This window comes from Pan troglodytes, chromosome 10, assembly GCF_028858775.2.
Source record: "Pan troglodytes isolate AG18354 chromosome 10, NHGRI_mPanTro3-v2.0_pri, whole genome shotgun sequence".
Taxonomy (NCBI): domain Eukaryota; kingdom Metazoa; phylum Chordata; class Mammalia; order Primates; family Hominidae; genus Pan; species Pan troglodytes.
In genome coordinates, this window is record NC_072408.2 from 96733447 (window position 1) to 96754714 (window position 21268).

The 21268-nt window shown below is 36.4% G+C and overlaps 1 long non-coding RNA gene and 1 pseudogene across 1 annotated transcript in view; one reads left to right on the forward strand and one right to left on the reverse strand.

Annotated features, from left to right (window-relative positions):
- LOC100613094 (uncharacterized) overlaps positions 1-21268 on the forward strand; it is a 404311-nt gene that overhangs the window by 199273 nt on the left and 183770 nt on the right. Inside the window, exon 2 of the long non-coding RNA XR_010148103.1 lies at positions 3169-3271. This is a non-coding gene — a long non-coding RNA (uncharacterized LOC100613094). The remainder of the gene's footprint in view (positions 1-3168; positions 3272-21268) is intronic.
- Positions 1523-1997, reverse strand: LOC104001637 (bromodomain and WD repeat-containing protein 1-like; annotated as a pseudogene).

The window sequence follows — 21268 nt, forward strand, 5'->3', positions numbered from 1 at the left end:
AAAATTTAATTTCTTTGATTTATATGAAAATTCATGACGTTCAGTTTTAAAATTAATTTGGCCAACACTGCCATGACTTTAGTCTCTCTCTTTTGGAAGTACTGATAAATTATATAGCTTTCCGTTTGTTTTAGGATCACAGAAAATCCTCTACTGAAGAACACATAGGTAGGATCTGTGAATCTGAACACTAATTCAAATTCCATCCCTCCTTGACCTACCAGCAAATGCACTAAGAAAATAGTCTGTTCTCTATAGGAGATAGCAGCAGAACATAGGTTATAAGCAGTCACACTGTGCGAGCAATTAGTTTCTTCACAACTCAAAGAGAGGAAAGGCATTATACTAAACCTCTATTGAGCTTCGGGTGCCCCAAACTAACAGGCATATTGCATTTTACATGGATGGATTTGTTACCACAATCATGACCAAAGAGCAGTTACAAGGCATCCTCTTGTGGTACTAGTACAAAACAAATAGAGAATGTGGCCTTTACCCTAGAGCAGCTTGCTGAAGTCTCTTCTAAGGTCTGCCACTTCTAGATCACGGCTCATCACAAAACAATGACATGGAACTTGACACAAGTAAAGAAAACAAAGGAAAACAGGCCACCAAATAACTACCATATAACCAGCTAAAATAGAATAATTACAAAGTGAACAGGGACACAGAAGAGGAAGAATATAAACAGTTTCCTGATTAGTGCCACAGTGTGGCATGGCTAGAGCACTAAGAAACAACTAAAGCTAACAAACCAGTTTGGCACAGAACCAAGAGGGAGGGTTGTTCTTTCTCAGTTAACCTTTATATTGGTGGTGCACCTAAGAGATAGCATCGCATCAGCAATAGCTCATAATAAAAAAAAAATCATGGAATGAACTTGATGTATGCTCAGGATCAGAAGAACCAACAATATTTGGCCATTAGCAGTTTAGTCACATGTACACAAAGATTATATCACATACAAACACTTAGTCTAAGTCATATATCACCAAGCTAACAGAAAAAGAATAGCAATTCCAAACATTTTGCAAAAAATTAAACTTTGCAAAAAATTAAATTAGTAAAAAAAAGAACCATGCAATTTTACATTTTTGGTGCTTGTTTTCAAGCTGCTACCAAATTTAGAAAATCACTTCCCTTTATAACAAAGGGCTTTCAGAATCTAAATATCAAATGAAATTCTAGCATTTAGAGTTTATTAGACACATGCAATCACATTCAATGAAATTATGAGTGAGCTACAAAATGGAAAATTAAGAACTCACAATGATAAAACCTCAAATACATCTCAGAATAAATTCAACCTTTTTAGTTTAACATCTATATCTTTATCAACTTTTTAATGCAGAAGGACCCATTAAACACTTAGGTAATAAAATTCAGTGTTCTATGCTAAACGAAGAGAATTTTATAGTCCACATCGTGATTTATAGTTACATTATCACATTTCTTCCACAATGCTTACATTACTTCACATTATAATAATTATTAAGCTATTGATATGAAGCAGAACACTTCCTCAAATTAAGGTACCTTTCGCTGTAAGTAGCAAAGACTGCCTTCCTGCAGTAAGTAAAGAAGTGACTCTTCAAATACTGGGTGGAATTTCTTTATCCAACATATTACCAATGCGCTGGCAGATTTACAACAGATGATCAGGAGCCACATGCTTATTGGACAAGACCAGTTCCTCGTAGCTCCTGTTATGCTCATTGCCCTCCCAGTGCAACCTCTTCGGCAACAACTAGTACTGCTCCAGCTCCTGCACCAGCACCTGGGCCCTTCTCCAACACAGACCCGGTGAGAGGTACCGGGCGATGAGGAAGTACAGCTCCAACTCCATGAGAGGCACCGGGCCTCAGGGGGACAAGGCCTCCTCCTTGGCCGGGCGCTGGGCGGGAGGCGGGAGCGAGCGTGCTAGCCAAGCATGTGGGCCGCGCTGAGGCCTGACCGGGCCGGCGTCCCTTCTCCTGAGGCACGCGCGCCGCCGCCATCATGCCGTGCGCGCCGCCCTAATGCTTTTTTTTTCACATTACAATCAGCTGGGAAGCTTTTATTTTTCTCCCAGATTTATTGAGATATACTTAACAGATATAAAATGTAAAATTCTATAATTTTTTTAAAAATCAGTATTTTCTTAAAAATTCAACGTTATGTCCCTGAAACAAGAACGATCTCAGTCATCTTTGACTATGCTCTCTCCTCAGCCCCTCTATCTAAGTAGTTTCTGCGCATTCTTATCTCCACTATCACGATCATATGACCTCTAATGTTTTTAAATCATCATTGTCCTCATCTACTATTTCATTATCAGTAGTACAGCTTCTATATGAAAGGTAGGACAAGTGCTTGATTCTTTCTCATTAGTTATCATCTTCATTGCCTTTCAGCTGATTTATTCTGGCAGAATTCTGACTTCTCCTACCATTCTTTTGCCCTTCCAATTTATATTACATGTAGCTATCAGATTACTCTTTTCAATGCACAGGTCTGACCAATTGCTATTATCCAATTATGTTCAAAGCAGTCAAGACATTCCTTATAACCAAATGTGACTCTACCTTTCATCTGTACTTCCGAAGTACTTTTAAATTACAGTTCTAAAGACAATTTAAATTTTTTGCTGCAATATTTTTTGATATAGATTAGGCTATATATGATTAGTGGACAATATTTTAGAATTAGAGCCAAAATTCTAGTGGCCACAGACTACAAAACCAGTTAAATACCGCTTCTTATGGAAGTCTTAACAAGGTTTATTTCTTTCTGGGCTTACAATGGTAATCATTTATGCTTGGTGAGAATGCAATTTGTTAATGAATGGACTCGAGCATTTTAACAGCCTAGATAATCAATTTTTATTCAGATGGTGTTACTTTCCTAGAGTTATTTGCAACACAAACAACAAAACATGTCATAATAAATAAAACAGTACATCATTAAGTTTTTGGTGGAAAAATGTTTGGCTCAGGTTTTTTTCTTACGACAGTAATGCTTGCTATAAAAGTCTAATAATATAGAAATGTGGAAAGTCAAATGTGAAAGTCTCCCTTCACGAATCTCACAGTCAACCATTAATAATTAGATTTCTATCCTTTAACATTTTTTTCTACGTACATACAGGCATTTGAAATAAAGGAACCCTTTATGTTATTTCTGTTACAGAACCAGGAAGATCCTGATAAAGACACTGTCTGCACTCCACTCAGATGCCCTTTGAGTCTATGCGCTGTTTCTGGGCTCATCCTCCAGCCTCAATGTGTTTGCTGTAAGTCTGTCTGTCCTTGGGCTCCTGGAGGAGTTTTGCAGTGCACAGGGGATGGAAGTACTTGGGAATTGATGTCCCACTAGATCAGTCTGTAGTCAATGACTGGTGCATGAAGAATTCACCTCCAGAGCTCTTCTGGGATTTGGCTGAGGCTGGGACTTTGTCTCAAATTGCACCCTTGTTTGATTTCCTCTTCCCTGTCCTATTGGCCCTCCTCTCTACAAGTTTCTTTGCAGCACTTTCTTCCTATCACCTGCATATAAATCCTTGTCTCAGGGTCTGCTGGTGGGAAACTCAGCACAGGGAAAGTACACAAAGAACTGAACAAAACTGACATACTTAAGGGAGAATTTGTGACTCTGTTTCAATTTGTCTTCAACTAAATAACCTCAGGCCTTAGATAGAGCCATTGAAATTTCCCTATTAGAAATGCGGTTACACATTTAAGACCCTTAAAATTATAAAAAGAGATTTTAAGTAGTGATAATTAAGACTCAACACCAAACATAGTGTATAGTTTTATAACTGTTCTGTTATCTGACTTTTACTAAAGAAACAAATAAAACCACTTCTCATTATCAAGGTCCTCCAACTACTTGCAATGCAGCGGGAGGCAACTTTATAACACAAAGCAGTAGAAAAAAATTATTAAAAAGTGATAGTATATAATTAGATTCACATGACTTATGTTGTAGACATTTAGAAAAGTGGATAAGAATTCTGTTCTGAAGTTACCAGGAAATGCTTCACTGCAAAGTTGAAATTGAAATTGAGTCCAGAAAGCTGTAGCACCTAGATAATGGAAAGTCAAACATTCTGAATACTTGGTGTGCTTTGGGGAAAGAAGGTGGCATTAGGGGGAATTCTTTGACTAAAGCAAAAGATATGGGTCCAGGAATTATGTTCTAATGGGGTCCTATCTGGTTGGATAGGCAAGGTAGGGTCAGATAATGAATGGACCATCTCAAATGCTGGGCTAAGTAATTTGGGCTTGATTAGAAAGGCTGCAGTGAAAAAGCATACATTTTAAAGCAAATGGTGTGTTACTGGAGGTTCTGTAAAGACTTACTTAGCTTTAGTGTCAGAGAATTAATTGTGACAGACAGAGGCTGAAAATGTGTTGGAAACTGCAAGTCTGTACAAGAATAAAACTCTAGATTTGAGGGAATGGCAATGTAGAAATGAACACTAGCGATCATAACAAGAAAAGATGCTACTGATTATTAGGGGAGGAATAGAGAAAAGACTCAAAGATAGGTCTAAGGTTTAAGCTTGAGTGACTTGGAAAATGTAATGGAAAACAATGAAGCTGAACTTAAAGCAAGAAAAGTTTATTCAGGTGGGAATGTGCCTCAGTTTGATTTTTGGACACTTAGAATTAAAGCAGGATGTTCTGATGGAAATGTCCTGGAAATATGGAACAAGCCTGACTGAAAAATTAGTGTTGGAGATACAAAGTTTGGATTGGTAGACATGAGAACTTAAGCAATGGAAATAGATGCATTCTTAAGAATGGAAATATAATATATAGAGAAAATAACTGAAAATGGGAAATTAAGACCACTAGAGTTATGTCTAAAGATTTCATTACATCTGAATGGAAATTGGAGGATATATGCAAGTTTACCCAAAAGACAGCCTGTTTTGTTAATTTAACACTATACCAAACTAGGAAAGATAACCTCTTTCTCCATGGATCCTCCATTGAGCTTTGGCTCTTTAGAATTCCCTCATTCCTTCTTTGGGAAAGTGGAATGGGAAAGTCAAGGGTGCGAGGGGAGAATAGGTGACATCTCCTGGATTTTCTCCTCCTATTCCACCCCATCCCCACACTCTATTTTCTACATACTTAGATTTGGGGTAAATTCTCATTGTATTTCTATGTCAAGACCTGAATCCCTCTGGATGGGGGTAGTATATTATGTCAGTGGACAGTTAAACTCATCATCTTTTTTATTTCTTTTTGTTTTTTTTTTAATCTGATGACTGAAGACAGCATCCCTCTTTCTGTTTCAAAAGACCTAGTAAAGAGTAATGAGAAAAATTTGAGAGGGCCCAGGGGATGCATATCTATAGATATTTCACACCACACGCAGGCAGCTTATTGTCTTTAGTTCCAGTAAAAATAGACCATTGGGAACAAATTCAAAATCTGTGGAATCTGGTGTTAATGTGAAGTGACTCTTGCTCTTGCAAAGAAATATGCTTTAGAACTCTTCTCTAGAACTCAGATGTTTTATGAATGGTGATGAGGATAATGAAGCTAATAATTATAAATAATAATCCTATGTGTTAGAAATTGTCTCCTTGATGATACAATTGTTCCTCTACTCTTCTCCCACATTTTAATTAGAACATGCCGCTGCTTTAAATTGGGAAGAGGCAGTAGTCTGATAAGACAACACATATTAGCACTGTCCCCACTTCATACCCTCTTGGTTACAGCCACCATGCCACTGGCCTTCTTCAGTTTCAAACTAGATTAATTTTCAAGAGGAAGATTTCCTAGGTAGCTCTTGGATCCAGAAATAAACTGGCAACTGGTAAAATTCTTGTTGTAACTTCCACTGCAATTTCAGCATAACTCTGTAGAAAAGGTTGTGTCACTTGAGAGAATACAGTGACCCACAGGGAAATTTCAAAAATTTAGACCACTCTGATAGAACAAAGCCTTTTCAACCCTGCAATCAATGGCCGTTTAAAAAGAACAAGTACACAATTTAGATTGTCACTCAAGGACTAAAATACTAAGGAAATGATTTTAGATCTGTAATGTCTTCCTATAAGTTATATAATAATAACTTAAAAAGAGTAAGCAGGGTGTACTTTTTTATTTCTCTTGGGGAAGAACATAGTGAATCAATAATTACAGTTATTGGTAAAGTATAGAAAAAGTTTAGCATATAGAGTAACATTTACATTTGTCTCTTTCATTCAAATATCCTCTATTGACAAAGACATTTTTGGTTGTGAAGGGGAAGGGAGAGTTTGGGGGAAGCAGAAAGAGCTTGAGATTACTGTCAGTTCTGAACTCAAATTCCCACTTGGCCACTTTCTGGCTTTGTGGCCTTGAATAAAATATTTACTCTGATTTTTCTTCCTTTTATTTCTTAGTCTGTAAAATGAGGACCAATAATGATTGCTTAACAAGGTTTATGCAGATTAACTAAATGTACTTGGCACATAATAGATGCCTAGTAAAAAGAGAATATCCCTTTACTTGCAGTTGTGAAAGTTCGTATGACGTAATTGTATGACTTCTTCTTTTAATAATTCCCCATTTCAAAATCTCAGCGAGTGAAAACATCCAAGGATAAAAGAGCTAAGGAATCAACATTTGTTTATTTTATAGCTGTAATATCACACAACAAATATGCAGTGATTTTTGGTGCGTGATGTTCAAAAAAAATGAAAAAGTGTGAACTAGTAAAAAGTCTCACTATATCTGCTACTTAGTTTTTAAGCTGGGTTTTGAGTTATCTAAGCTACTATAGAAAATGTTCTGAAATTGAGGATTTTTGTAAGAGCCACACAAACTCCTTTTGTAGTTTAAGTGGGCCCTCCCAGTTTTCACTGTAAGATTGAAACTCAGGTGCTGAGGCTGCCTGGTACTTTACCTATACCTAACCTATATTATTATTGTTCTGTTGGGAGAGTGATTTAGAAATATAAAATATAGTAGAAAAAGCATTGGTTTCTAGACAAGGCATCCAAATGCATTTCTTGCTTTGTTACTAACTAAATTATGTAATTGATCTTTACTTCTTTGGGCCTAAATTCCTTGTTGGTTCTATATCAGCAGTTCTCAGATGCTGGTCTCAGGACTTGGACTTCATTAGAATTACCAGGGATATATCTTTAAAATCACATTTCCGAACCTACCTTCCACCTTCTGAATCGCTAGGAATGGGGTCAGGAATCTAGGGCTAACAAGCTCTGTAGGTGCTTCTGGGTAGTAACTGGGTTTAGAAACCAGTGAAGTCTTTCCAAATCTTCCTTGCCTGCAGATTTGAAGTCTCTTTCAGATTTTTTACTTTCAACTAGGCTTTTAAGTACTATGGAGGTGGTTGCTCTCCCAGCCTTCAAGTGACAATCTGGGCTATAGGAGAAGCTTAATAAAAAACAATTTTGTGAATCAAGTAATTTGATTTCCTTGTTGGCATTGAATTCTCTCCTTGGGTAGCCTCCAACTTTCTCAGATATCAATTCTTTCTCAGTTCTTAAGAGAAACAAATTAGCTTTAAAGAATTGTTTCTTAAAGTTTTCCCAAATACATAAGTATTAAAAGTGTATGGCAGTATTCATAACCGATTGTATTACTCCTAATGATATCGTGCCTTGACTTGATTTAGCCCCTGTTCCGATTACATATACCTGTTAAAAATTGCTTTTCAATTGCCTTTGGTTGGAAATGATGTGTTTAATTGATTTTGGGAACAGATTCTATCCTATTAATCTTTGACATGCTATGGTATTAAGTTTTTTAAGCTCTCAAAAGGATAGCTTAAAAAATAAGCTCTTATTGTAGAATATTTAGGGAGCATAAAAAATTATAAGGAGAAGGCTGGGGCAGTGGCTCAGGCCTGTAATCCCAGCACTTTGGGAGGGTGAGGTGGGTGGATCACGAGGTCAGGAGGTCAAGACCAGCCTGGCCAACATGGTGAAACCCCATCTCTACTAAAAACTACAAAAATTAGCTGGGCACGGTGGCAGGTGCCTGTAATCCCAGCTACTCGGTAGGCTGAGGCAGGAGAATTGCTTGAACCCAGGTGGCAAGGTTGCAGTGAGCCGAGATCACGCCACTGCACTCCAGCCTGGGTGACAGAGTGAGACTCCGTTTCAAAAAAAAAAAAAAATTACAAGGAGAAAAATAGAAATTACCCATAATCTCATTACTCAGAAACAACATTCAATATTTCAGCACATTTTTTCTAGTTATACACACATACAAAAAATAAATATTTGGGATATTTTCCAAATATGTAATTTTAATTCTTCTTTTTCCACTTAACATTTTATATTGAACATTTTCGTATGTTATTTTTCTTAAAAACAAACAGTTTTAATGGTTATATACTATTTCTATAATATGAATAGACCATAATTCATGCAATCACCTTCTCATTTTTATATGTAGATGGTTTTTAACTTACTGCTCTTATAATAATGCTATAATGAACATTTCCAGAAATGATTCTTATCTGCATTTCTTACTATTTCCTTGGCATTTTCTCCTAAACAAGAATTACTGAAACAATCTGAATTTTTAAAGGTTCTTAATATGTATTATAAACTACTTTTCAGAAAATTAAAAAAAATCAATAACAGGACTGAATGAGTCCATTTTTCATAACACTATTTTTAATAGTTATTGTCATTGAAAACAATCTTTGCTAATTGAAATTCTTGGTGTTCATAACTTGCTTTTCTTTAAACATTAGTGAAGTTGAAGAGTTTCCTTGAGTCAATTATATGTCTTATACTGTAAATTGTCTTATAGTCTTTTTCCATCTTTTCCTATTAGATGGTTAAAGCTTTTATGTATTAATTTTATATATATATATATATATAAATAACATTTTTTTTTCAGAGTCTCACTCTGTTGCCCAGGCTGGAGTGCAGTGGTCTGATCTTGGCTCACTGCAACCTCCGCCTCCGGGGTTCAAGCGATTCTCCTGCCTCAGCCTCCTGAGTAGTTGGGATTACAGGTGCCTGCCACCATGCCTGGCTAATTTTTGTATTTTAAGTAGAGACAGGGTTTCACCATGTTGGCCAGGCTGGTCTCGAACTCCTGACCTCAGGTGATCTGCCCACCTCAACCTCCCAAAGTGCTGGGATTACAGGCGTGAGCCACCATGCCTGGTCTGTATCGTCCTTTAATGTGATATGGTTGGCAAATATTTTCTAGTTGGCTAGTAGATTTTTAATTTATTTGTGATGATGACAATATTTAATGGTGTTAGGAATATTATGTTATTATACTATAGTCAACTATACATGAAGACTTATCTATGGTAAAAAGAGGTGGAAAATCCAGATAGTACAGATCTTTAGTACATTTTAAATTTGTTTACGTGATTCACATGGCTTGACTTGACAAACATATGCCTCCTAGAGCTAAAAGAGTCCTCATAGATTGTTTCACTTCCTCTTTCCTGGTAAGCAGGTCACCATGAAGTAAGAGTGTGTCTTATCTTTGCATGTCAAGCATTATTTTGTGTTTCACTTTTATAGGAGAAGAAAAAGAGACATTATGTCATTCTTCTGATTGTGAATTTAATTAAAATCCTGATTCCTGGATGGTATCGTGGGCCTATTGAATGAGAATCTCTGGAGCTAGAACTTGAAATCTGCATTTTAACAAATGAGTCTGGTGATTTTTAGCATTCTAACATTGGAGAACTACTGGTGCTGGAGAGTTCAGATGACCAATGGTGAATTTTATCTCACAGTACTAGCTTCTTCAGTTTTCTTCCCCTCAGTGCTCAGATACTCAATTTGCATAATATTAGATTGTACTCTTTATATATTGGTTCAGAAAGGTTTTTAAGTGTGTGCTGTGAATCTGAAGCTAGATGGAAACTCACTCAAAGCAGGAATTGTAACACCCAGTTTTTGTTTTTTTAATCTCCTTAGACAACTTTGCATAGTGCAACAAAGTTATTGACTCATAGAGATTCAAAGTACCAAAGAAAATGAGATACTTAATATTTTAAAAATATAAGCCTATTTTCTGTATGAGAAAATGGAGGTAGAGTTTTAAAGTCTTTCAAAGTTTGTCAGGTTTCATGGTTTTTGATTTATTATTTTTTGAGGTTTTGAATGATGAACCTTGACTGATACTACTCCAGTGATATTTGTAAAAGTATTTTTATAAGTTGTTTTAGAGGTGTCTCTTTTGTAGGAAAGAGACATGAGATAGTAAATTAGAATTTTTATTTAATTTAATCCAAGAATTTGAGAACAGTACCTCTTCACAGAGAATCAAAAAATAGCTTGATTTAATCTGCAGTGTACCTATCTCTGTGCTTAAAACTGTGGATCTATTTCAATGGAATGGAACACGATCCTTGTCCTTGAAGAACTTACTGTATTTTACTTGCACTTAATTTTTGGCATTGTTTTACATGTTACTTCATATAATTTTACTCTCTATAATTATATTTCTGGAACATTTGCATTGCTCTCATCTGCTTTAATAATGCTATTGCTGATTTATATTCATATATAATATCATGTTCTTTTCAAAGCCTATTTATGTATATGGTTCTAGGAGAGCCTCAAGAACTTAGTATAATATTAATAGAATTTTTTGAGTGTTTGATTCATGTGTGACTCTGAGCTTCACATGAATCCCATCACCGAATTATCACAACAATTCTATAAAGTAGGCTGTGTTATTATCATCTCCTATTTACCAGGTGTGAAAACAGAGCTGAACAAAGTTATTTTAAGAGCTGCAGTCTGACTCAAGAGCATACAGTTTACCTTAAGAGCCCCTAGTCTAAACCATTAAACACACTGCCTCCTCAGCAGCATAGGTAGTTGTAAAAACAATTGGACAGATAGTCAAATTCTTGTCTACTTATATTGCTCAGATAGAAGGGGGCATATTTGCTGAACTTGCTCTGCAGTACTCAGTAGAATATTTTCTGTAGGTTAATATAATCCTTGGATGATAGTCAAATGGTGATCAGAACCCCCACCCCTGCCCTTGATCTCTCCGAAGCCAGGCAATATATTTTTATTCAGTTACTTTTTTTAACCTGAAGTCACCAAATAGCATACCTACTAAATGTATAAAGCAAAAACTATAAAGCAAAAAAAGAGAGATTCCAATATACATATTCAAAATCAGATCACATAGAGAAAACAAAAGTAATGACACAGAAGAAATAAATGTTATAATCAATAACATTGACTACTAGCCAAATACAGAATTTTTCATCCTTCAAATAGATAATATTATTTTTTAAATATCTCTGGAATATTCACAAAAATTGATCATGTTCATAGCCAAACAAAAACAAACACAAAAAAACTTAAAACCAAAAGTGGAGATTTTACAATCCATGTTCTCAAATAGCTATGTAACTCAAAACTTATGAAACATAGTAAAAGTTCGGAAACATTGTACTTAGATGCAATTTATAGCTTTGAGTGGCACCATTATTAAGAGATGGCTAAAAATAGGGTTTTTTTGTACTCATCCTAAGAAATTTAAGGACCCATGAAGCCGGGCTTGGTGGCTCACGCCTGTAATCTCAGCACTCTGGAAGGCCTAGGCGGGTGGATCACCTGAAGTCAGGAGTTCGAGACCAGCCTGTCCAACATGGTGAAACCCCGTCTCTACCAAAAAAATACAAAAATTAGCCGGGCATGGTGGCACACGCCTGTAATCCCAGCTACTTGGGAGGTTGAGACAGGAGAATCGCTTGAACCTGGGAGGCAGAGCTTGCAGTGAACCAAGATTGTGCCACTGTACTCCAGCCTGGGCGACGGGCGACAGAGTGAGACTCTGTCTCACAAAAAAAAAAAAAAAAAAAAAAGAAGTGTAAGGACCCATAATATAAATCAGAATGTATTAATAAAGATAAAATCAAAAACTTATGAACAAGAAAATAAATGGAAAATCTAGAAAGACTAAATAAACCTGGAACTTGGTTATTTGATAAGGCTATATAAAATAGATAAATCTCTCATAAGCCTGGTTAAAGGAAAAACAAAAAAGATGCAAAATAAATAATAAAATATTAGAAAAAAGAGAAAAATGACAGTAACATGTGGAAGACAGTAAAAGACATGAGAAAATCTTCATGAAACTCGATTGTAACACGATTGATAACTTAGAGAAAATGAATATTATAATAAATGTAATTCACTAAAATTGATCTAAAAGAACAACTTTCGTATGCTAAATGCTGTATAAAATACTGAAAAATGAATAAAAATAAACCATTAAAGAAATTAATAGGACCCGATGTCTTTGTGGCTGAGTTTGATCAAATCCTTAGAGATCATGTAAGCTAAGTATTTAAACCTCATAAAAAGCCAGCATAATCTTAATGCTTAGTAAGGGTAGTGCAGATAAAACACTACAGTCCAACTTCCTGTGAACATAGTGGCAAAAATTCAAATTCAAATATAAAGAAATGGAACTCAGCATTGTATCAAAAAAATGGAAATTATAATACACTATCACTAAGTAGGATTAATTCCAGGAATGCAAGAATGGTTGAAAATCAAGAAAATTATTAGCATGATTTTATATGTTGCAAGAGAAAAATCATGTTTTATCAATAAAGACAAGATTCTTAGAAGGAATTTGTTAAAAATTTTCAGGCATTCCTAATAAAAACTATGTAAAATAGGAAAAAGGAAAAAATGCCTTATCTATGATTAAAACCTACCAAAAACCAACAGCAAACAATTAAAATTGTTTGTGCTAACTATTCACTAATATAAAAAGAAGAAAGCAATATTTACCTTCAATAAGAAAGTAAAATAATTGGTATAAATTTGGAAAAGAGATAAAATGACATCGTATTGCAGATAATATACTTCTGTACTTAGAAAACCTAAAAAAAATTCCACTATTATGAATTAGAAGAAGAAAATTTGGTAAGTTGACTGGGTATATAATATTTCAAAGAACCTAAGATATTATATATTTTAAGATATCTGTTACTTTATGAACCACCAAGAAGGAAAAAACAGTGTCAGAATTAAGAGGTCATTATTATAGAATATGTCCCATTTTCAAAGATGTTAAAAATGTGTGTTTCAGAATTGATGATATAAGATAGATATTTAAAAAGCAATAGTTTTGTGTGTGTGTGTTGGGGGGGTGGCAATAACCACTTACTTGCTAAAAAAAAAGCTATTTAATAGTTAGGATTAAATTCATCAAGAAATATATAGGACCTACATGAAAAAAACTCATACATTTTCATGTAAATATATAAAACTCCCTAACCAAATAGATCAAGATGCCATATTTTAGATGAGAACAGTTAAAATTGTAAAAACATCCATGTTCTCAAAATTAATATACAAATTCAACACAATGCTGGAGTGTACTTAGGGGGAAAATTTGACAAGAGTATTTAAAAAATCATATTGAAGAATAAATATTCAGTATTACCAATAAAATTTAAAAAACAAGAATAGTGAGGAGAGATTAAGCATAATAGATAATAAACCATTCTGTAAAATTACCATAAACCAAATGGGGAGGCAATCGGCATGGAAATTGACAAACTGATTAGGAGCAGAAAAAAAGACATCGTATTTTAAAATTCAATGGGAAAAGATTGTTTGTTCATATATGGTGCTGGTAAAAACTGGCTTTCTACCTGAAAAAAATAAAATAAAATTAGGCCCTTACCTTTGGCCTTGTCAATTCTGGATAGATTAAATCACTACTTATAAAAAATAGAATAAGAAAATTCAGGGGGCTATATGTAAAAATCAACAGTTGAGAAAACATTTGCAACACAAATGACAAAGTGCTATTACCTATAATATACAATGAGAGCTTGCAAATTGATAACAATAAGACAAGCATACTACAGAAAAAGGAATGAAAAATTTGAATAGTTAATTCATAGGGAAGTAAGCCCAGATGAACAATAAACAAGTAAAAAGCTGTTCAAATTTTTTACTAGTTAGGAAAATACAGATGAAAGGGAAAATGAAATCATTCTTTTTACACATCAGTTTGAAAAATTTTAAAGGAAGATTTATACCAACTATAGGTGGACATTTGTGAAAGAGAATATTCACATGCATGGTTCGAAGAATGTACTTTTTGAGAAACAACCTGGTGATTTATTTTTTAAAAAATATACACATCATTTGACTCAGCAGTTCTATTCCTATGATTCTGGACTATAGAAAGAAAAGTGCAAATAATATAAAGGATGTTTATTTCATCTCCGTTTCTAGCAGCACAACACTGAAAAGGTGAATAACCATTAATAGAAGAATGGGTGAATAAACTGTGCTATATTTGTAACATAGAGCATTATAAGTCTACTAAAAAGAATAAGTTAGACCTGTATCATCTAAGTTGAATGGATATTCTGTATTGTTAAGTGAAAAAAAGCAAGATGTAATTCTTGCATATAATGTCATTTTGGTAAAACAAATAATGACAATGATCCCTTTACCCCTGCCTGTGTCTATGAGTATGGAAAAATGTGAAACTATATGTTTAACATTTGTTATCTAGATGAGAGGTGAAAAGGGGGAGAAGGAAAAGACAGGGAGAAGAAAGAAAAAAAAGCAATATATAAAGAGTCATCTTTGAGCAAGAACATGAGAAAAAAAGAAAAACAACAATAGCAAAGAAACAAAAACTTCTAAGAGTTTGGAATTAAATTCCCTGATTGGAGAATATACCATTATAGGGTTGGAATAGACCTAGAGTCACACACACAGAAGAGAATTTAGGAAACTACCAGAACTTCCATTTAGCTATGTTACTTAAGAGTTAAATCTAAATTCCATAGCAGAAATTGGGACTAATTTTAGAACCCACACTGTAATCTTTACTTTCAATTTTATGTATTTGGGTAATGTTTTGGAGGTCTCGAATAATTAATATTAAAAAGTAATAATTTTTTAATTTACCTGTAAATCCAAAGTCTGTATTTGTCTGGTAAGATTAAATAAATGATAGGAAGAACATTTTTCTCTCACCATTTTAATATTTACATCATGGTGTATCATATTTATTTTGTAAATTCCTGGAGTTCTTCAGAAATGAGAATGAATATAATTTGCTACTGTTTTTCACCATGTGCCTTACACGTAGTAGGAATTAAATAAATAATCTGTTGAACAGGATTGAATTCCACTTTTTTTTTCAAGAGTGCTTTCCAGCTGAGATAAATCACCACAGGCTGACCAACAAGAATTCCTAATACTAGAGGACCTAACATTCCTTCTGAGGCAGGAGATAGACTTTTATTTCAGCGCCAAAAGGATCTACAAAACGCAGCCCATCGAGTCATAATGAATAACAATTTCACCTTCACTCAAGTGTGTGCTTGAACAGTAACAGGTGATTAAACCTATCACAGTATTACCTTGCAGACTGGAGGCACTCACCACATTCTCGTGGTTTCTAAGGCAACTGATTAAGGAATCTAAGAACTGAGGCCCCATTTAGGCTGATGCCCTTGGAAAGGTAGAATTTCTTTTCCATTAGGCTGTACTGGAAGACAAGGCTTATTTGTTTTAATGTTTTCCATTTCTCTGAATTTCACAACACAAGGTGCTCAGATACCTTTTGGTAGCGCCTACTGGAAAATGTTACCAGTATAAAAATAAAGAGCTCGGTTTTGCCAATCCAAAAAACACTTGGTGTGATTACTGGTAAATAGGAGGCAACTCAATGAGGACTCTGTTTTCCTTTTAGCCTCACTTTTTATTTACTTCTTTGCAACACAAACTGTAAACGGTAACATTGATGATGTTCGGCCAACACCTCAGTGAAGGACTCTCTTTAATAAAACCTGTGGTGTTGGATGGGTCCAATACAGACAGGCTTTTCATGCAGTTCTGCTGTTCAGGCTTGACACCCACCGTGATGAACTGCCGTTGAGATAAATTCAGTGGTTCTCTGGAATAAGCTCTTTAGGGTTACAAAATGGCCTCCAGAGAGAGTCAGGGCTTGCTTCCAATGGGAAGTTAAGTGGATTTTTTTTTTCTTTTAAGCAGCTAGTCTGATCTCCAACCAGCAGGTTGTTCACATACTTCTATAGTACTCCCAGCCTTGGCTGCAGCCTTGCTTTCTCTTTATGGACTCATTACCCAAATCTCTGAAATGAAGTGATTTTTTTTTCATTAACTCACTGAGGCATAACACAAGCATTTCACTACCACATAAAAGTTACTACCTTTGTTCTTTTCTCTGGCAGAAGGAATATTAAATCTTAGCTATCAGCTATGAAACACAATGCCTGCTGTTTTTTCATGCAAGAAAAATGTTGATCAGATTCCCACACATTTTTGGGGCAATGATGGTTGTTATTATGACTCTCAAGGTCCTGAGATAACTTGAAAGTGGCAATACATTCACACATCTTATGCAATGACTTTATCATGCAAGGCTCACACTAGAATGTAAACTCTGAAGTTTTACCTGTTTAACTCACTAATACATTCTTGTGTCTTCTACAATACTTAGGAAGTACTATAGAAGGCAGGGCCCTGATAACTGTTTATTGAATGAACGAATGAATGAATGAATGGTCCTGTTCTGGGACATGGTGAGGTTAGCATGGCATGCCAACTGGGAGTGATGAGGACTTGGAACTATGCCACCTACCAAAGCAGAAATTTTAGGACAAGGCCTGGCTTCAATGCTCTGGGGAAATGTCCCTTTCAACAGGGAGAACACATGATTTAGTTGTATAGATGGATACAAAAAGTGATAGTAATGACAATAAGTTGCTATATACTTTTTGCACAGTAGGATTAATCTGCACAAAATCTTACAAACTAGATGGCAGTATCTCCATTTTACAATGTGACAGATGAGTCCCTGGAGGTTTAATTAGTTTCCTAATATCACATAAGTAGTAAATGGTAGAATTGAGATGAAAAATACTGGCTGCTTTTAAAGTTCATGCTCTTTTCATAAATGTGTGTGGATAATAGGCATTGGATGTGGGCACATAATAGGAGGAGGAAGGGGAGCCCAGTGACCAGTTATCCTCAGAGTATGTAAGTCAGAGGCCACGGAGTTCAGGAATCTAGGTAGGCCCATAATCTAATCCTTCAAGACATGGGGAATCTTTTGAGCAGGTAGCAGGGACCCAGTTACTGGGCTGGAAATTTTGGTGAAGAGGCAGGAGGATCTGGTAAGAGGAAGGAAGGACCCTCATCTTAGAAGAATTGGGAAACTGGACAGGCCACAAGGATAGTGTCTCTGGTGCAGGGATATATGTTTTCTACTATTGAGTAACAAATTACTACAAATTTAGCAGCTTGAAAAACACCCACAGTTTTGGAGGTCAGAAGTCCATGCAGGCTCTGCTGAGTCCTCTACCTAGGATCTCACAAAGCCTAAAAGTATTGATTAGGGCTCTTAGTGGGAGCTCTGGGGAAGAGTGTACTTCCAGGCTTATTCAGCTTGTTGGTGGCATCCAGGTCTTGTGCTTGTATGACTGCGGTTCCTATTTTCTTGCTGGTTGTTATCTGGGGACCACCCTCAGCTCCTTGAGTCTGTGTTCAGGTCCTGCCCTGTGGTTCCCTCTACTCAGCAATGGGAAAATGCAAACCTCCTTTGCATCAAATTCTTCTCACACTTTGAATCTGTCTGGATTCCTCTTCTACTACTGGTTGGATTAAAAGGGCTCATGTGATTAGAATAGGTTCACTTGAAGAATCTCCCTATTTCAAAGTAACTGATTAGTACCCATTAATTGTATTTCGAAATCACTTTTTTTTTTCGTGTAAAGTAACACAATCAGAAGCATGATACATCATCATCTTCACAGTCCTGGGGAGTAGGGACTGTGGCCTCTGGGGTGGGGACATATTAAAATTCAGCCTAGCAGGCAAGGCAACCATCAGGATTTGAGAAAAGGCAAAAATGGGGATTCTGAGTTCCAGTGTGTTGAACTGTTTAAACTTCTTTTGCTTTAGGTCAATTAGATCAAACTGTGGATATAGGATGCCTGCAGCCAAATCACTAATCTTGACCCATCGTGAGCCTCGGCTCACTGGCAGGGTGACTTAGGAGAGTGAGAAGAAAGCTGCCCAAGCTTTTACGCATGTGGAACACATTCACTTCTGACATCCTTTACGAATGGTATGAGAGATGTTTGACTACTTCCTGACATTGAGAATTTTGTGACTGGAAGGGAGGTGTATGATAATGATGAGGAAGTCTAGTCATTTCTGGCCTTCTCTAAAACCTGTACTTGTTCAAGGAAGAAAAAAATATGTGTTTTTGCCCAAAGGTCTATTCGCCTGTTCCCAGTTGTCATTTTAGTGTTAGGGAGTAGGCAGGGGACTCTTGCCTGCAGAGTGACTTTACAACAGCCCTCACCTAACCATCAGCTCCGCAACTAGACATCCTGACACTGTGGAATGGTAATTTATGAGGCCTTTGCTATTTTTATTTCTTTATGTGGCAGGGAAGAAAACTCCATTTTTTTTTCAGAATAAATTCCCTCCCTTTAGGCAGAGAACTTTTGCCAAAAGCAACAACTAAAAATAAAATCTTCCTTTCATGTCTATATTTCTGGGCTTCCTCACTTAATCAGAAGATTCTACAGGGACAGGGAAGTAAATGATAATCCTAGAATATTTTAGAATCATTGAGTTCCCCAGCTGGTTCAGAAACTGCATCAAATTAAGTGCCTGGCTTACCTATTTGTAATATAAGGCTTAAAAAGCTGTCTGAATGAGACAATTTAGTATTCTTGACAATATTAAATGTCAGCATCAACTGTTGGGAAAAATTCAGATTTCTTTCCTCCCATCTTCAAAACATGCTTTTTTTCTTTTATTTTTTTGGTTTCTCTTGAGAAGACTTAAGCTCTGCATTTTTACTCATAATCAAATAGGATAGATTTGGCTAGCCGGTTCCTCAGAATAACTGCTAGACTCTTCAAACAAGCAGCTGTCCCCAATTAACCTGTAAGGCATGTCAGATGCAAGGCCTGGTTCTCCAGACAGACAGGCAGCTAATGGGGCAGTTCTTCACACACTCCATTTGCATTTCTGGCAGTCAAAATATACGTTGCTTTTCTCTTGGCTCTGTTATTTAATTTCCACCGGTGAACTAATGAGGATTAAAAAAAAAAACTTTCCTTATTTTTATTTTTCAAAACCGTGTTGATAAGAAACAAGCAACAATGCCCACATTGAGAGTAATGCTTTTTGCTATTTTAATATTTTATCTTTAGAGGAACACTGCAAGGCAGTATCTTAGAAAGGCATTCCTGGCACAATTTCTTCTATGAGGCCTTGGTCGTCCCAAACAAATGGCACCAAATTGTCCCATAAGGTATGTGAAGCTTATAGCTTTCTAAATACAAAGCTAACAGATGAGATGAGTATAATTCAGCACTTTAATGTGTAGATACCAGTGGTACAATTATCGTATTTGAAATAGGTGGTTGTTACAGCTTTTAATTCTGTGTTTAGTTTTATTTTGCTTTTAATAGATTAGAGAGTTACTTTGTCCCTGACAGCCCACCTTTGGAATGCTTGGCCACCTTTGTTGTGGTCAGTGAATGAGGTGCCTGCCAACTGGCCCCTCCAGGTGTCAGGACTGTACTCTGGGAAGGCTCGATGTGTCTTTCTCTGGGCATCAGAAGGATGTGCCCCCAAGCTGCACCACTGCGGCTGGAAGTGGACAAGAGGGACTTGGTTTTGTTGAAGATCTGGAAGACATCACTGACTTAGTTTCCTGGGGCTGCCGTAACAAAGTGCCACTAGCTGGGTGACTTGAAACAACAGAATCTCACTGTCTCACAGTTCTGGAGGCTAGAAATCTGAAATCAGGATGTCAGCAGGGCCACGCTCCCTCTGAGAGCCTGGTTAGCACCCATCCCTGGCTCTCCTAGCTTCTGGTGGTGATTGCCAATCCTCAGTGTCCCTTGGTTTGCGGCTGCTGCATTCTTGTCCCTCTGTGGATGTCTTCACCTGCCTTCCTCCTCTCTCTCTGTGTGCCCAAATTTCCCTCTTCTTTCAAGGACACAGTCATATTGGGCTATGACCCACCCTAAAGACCTCATCTTAATTTGATTAAAGCTGTGAAGAGCCTATTTCCGATAAAGGTCACATTCACAGATTCTAGGAGTTAGGACTTCAACATATCTTTTGTGGTAGGACAGAAACCAACCTAAAACACACCTGTCTCCCGCTTTGCTGTACAATGAACTGAGCCTGGAATGGGAAGAAAATGTAACACAAACTCTCTTTGAATAGGGATCACTTTCTCCCCCACAGGGTCTCTGTAGGACAGCAGGCCAAAATTTACATGTTTTACTTAATTTTCTTTTTTTTTAAATGAACCAGTGTCTCTATCGTAAAAGCTCACTCACTAAGAGGAAAAAGAACTTCCTTCAATTCCAGTTCCAGAAAGGGAAAAACAGTCTTTAGGGGATTAATGTGAGTGTCTCTATTTTATAGGTGAGAAAACTGAGGCAAGGGCAGCTTTAAACACATTGAACACACCTATGTTTCAGACATGGTAGGTGTTTCTATTTATGTATTTAAGGAGTTAGGTAGTAGTCATATGACTTTCCCTTGCTTGTGTATCTAGAAGAGAGAAGGCAGCAGGTCTTCAAATGTCTCATCTGGAAGTTTGGGCATATGCATTATTATTTCTGAGCATGTGATAAGGAATATATTTTCGAGGATGTAATCTCTGTTATACCCTTCTGAGTTTACCTCTCCAACCTGTACTAAACTTTTTTCTTTCTAAAAAGCTCTACTGCCTGGGCACAGTGGCTCACACTTGTAATCCCAGCACTTTGGGAGGCCGAGGTGGGTGGATCACCTGAGGTCAGGAGTTCGAGACCAGCCTGGCCAACATGGCAAAACCCTATCTCTACTGAAAAAAAAAAAAAAAATAGCTGGGCAACCCTGGGTGACAGAGTGAGACTCCATCTCAAAAAAAAAAAAAGGCTCTATTTTACAGTAAAATAAATATTCCTTATTTATGAAGACTATGTACATGTTATTCTCAACTAAGCCACTTAGTAGACTGTGATTTTATTTTCTTTTTTGAACAACTTTAGTTTTGTTGGACTTAATTTGCTAAAGTTTTCATTTGCTCAGTTTTTCTGTGTACCTATCACATAGTGACCTTCCAACTCTGGTTACCTCTTTTCAGTATCTTCTAACACACTAGTAAGCTTATGTCTTATTATTATTATTATTTTGTAATAGAAGCATCCCCCCGGAGCCCTCCTTTCTCTTGTTTAAAATGTAAACTCATTGTTCTCCAGACCTGCTCTGCAGCTAGCA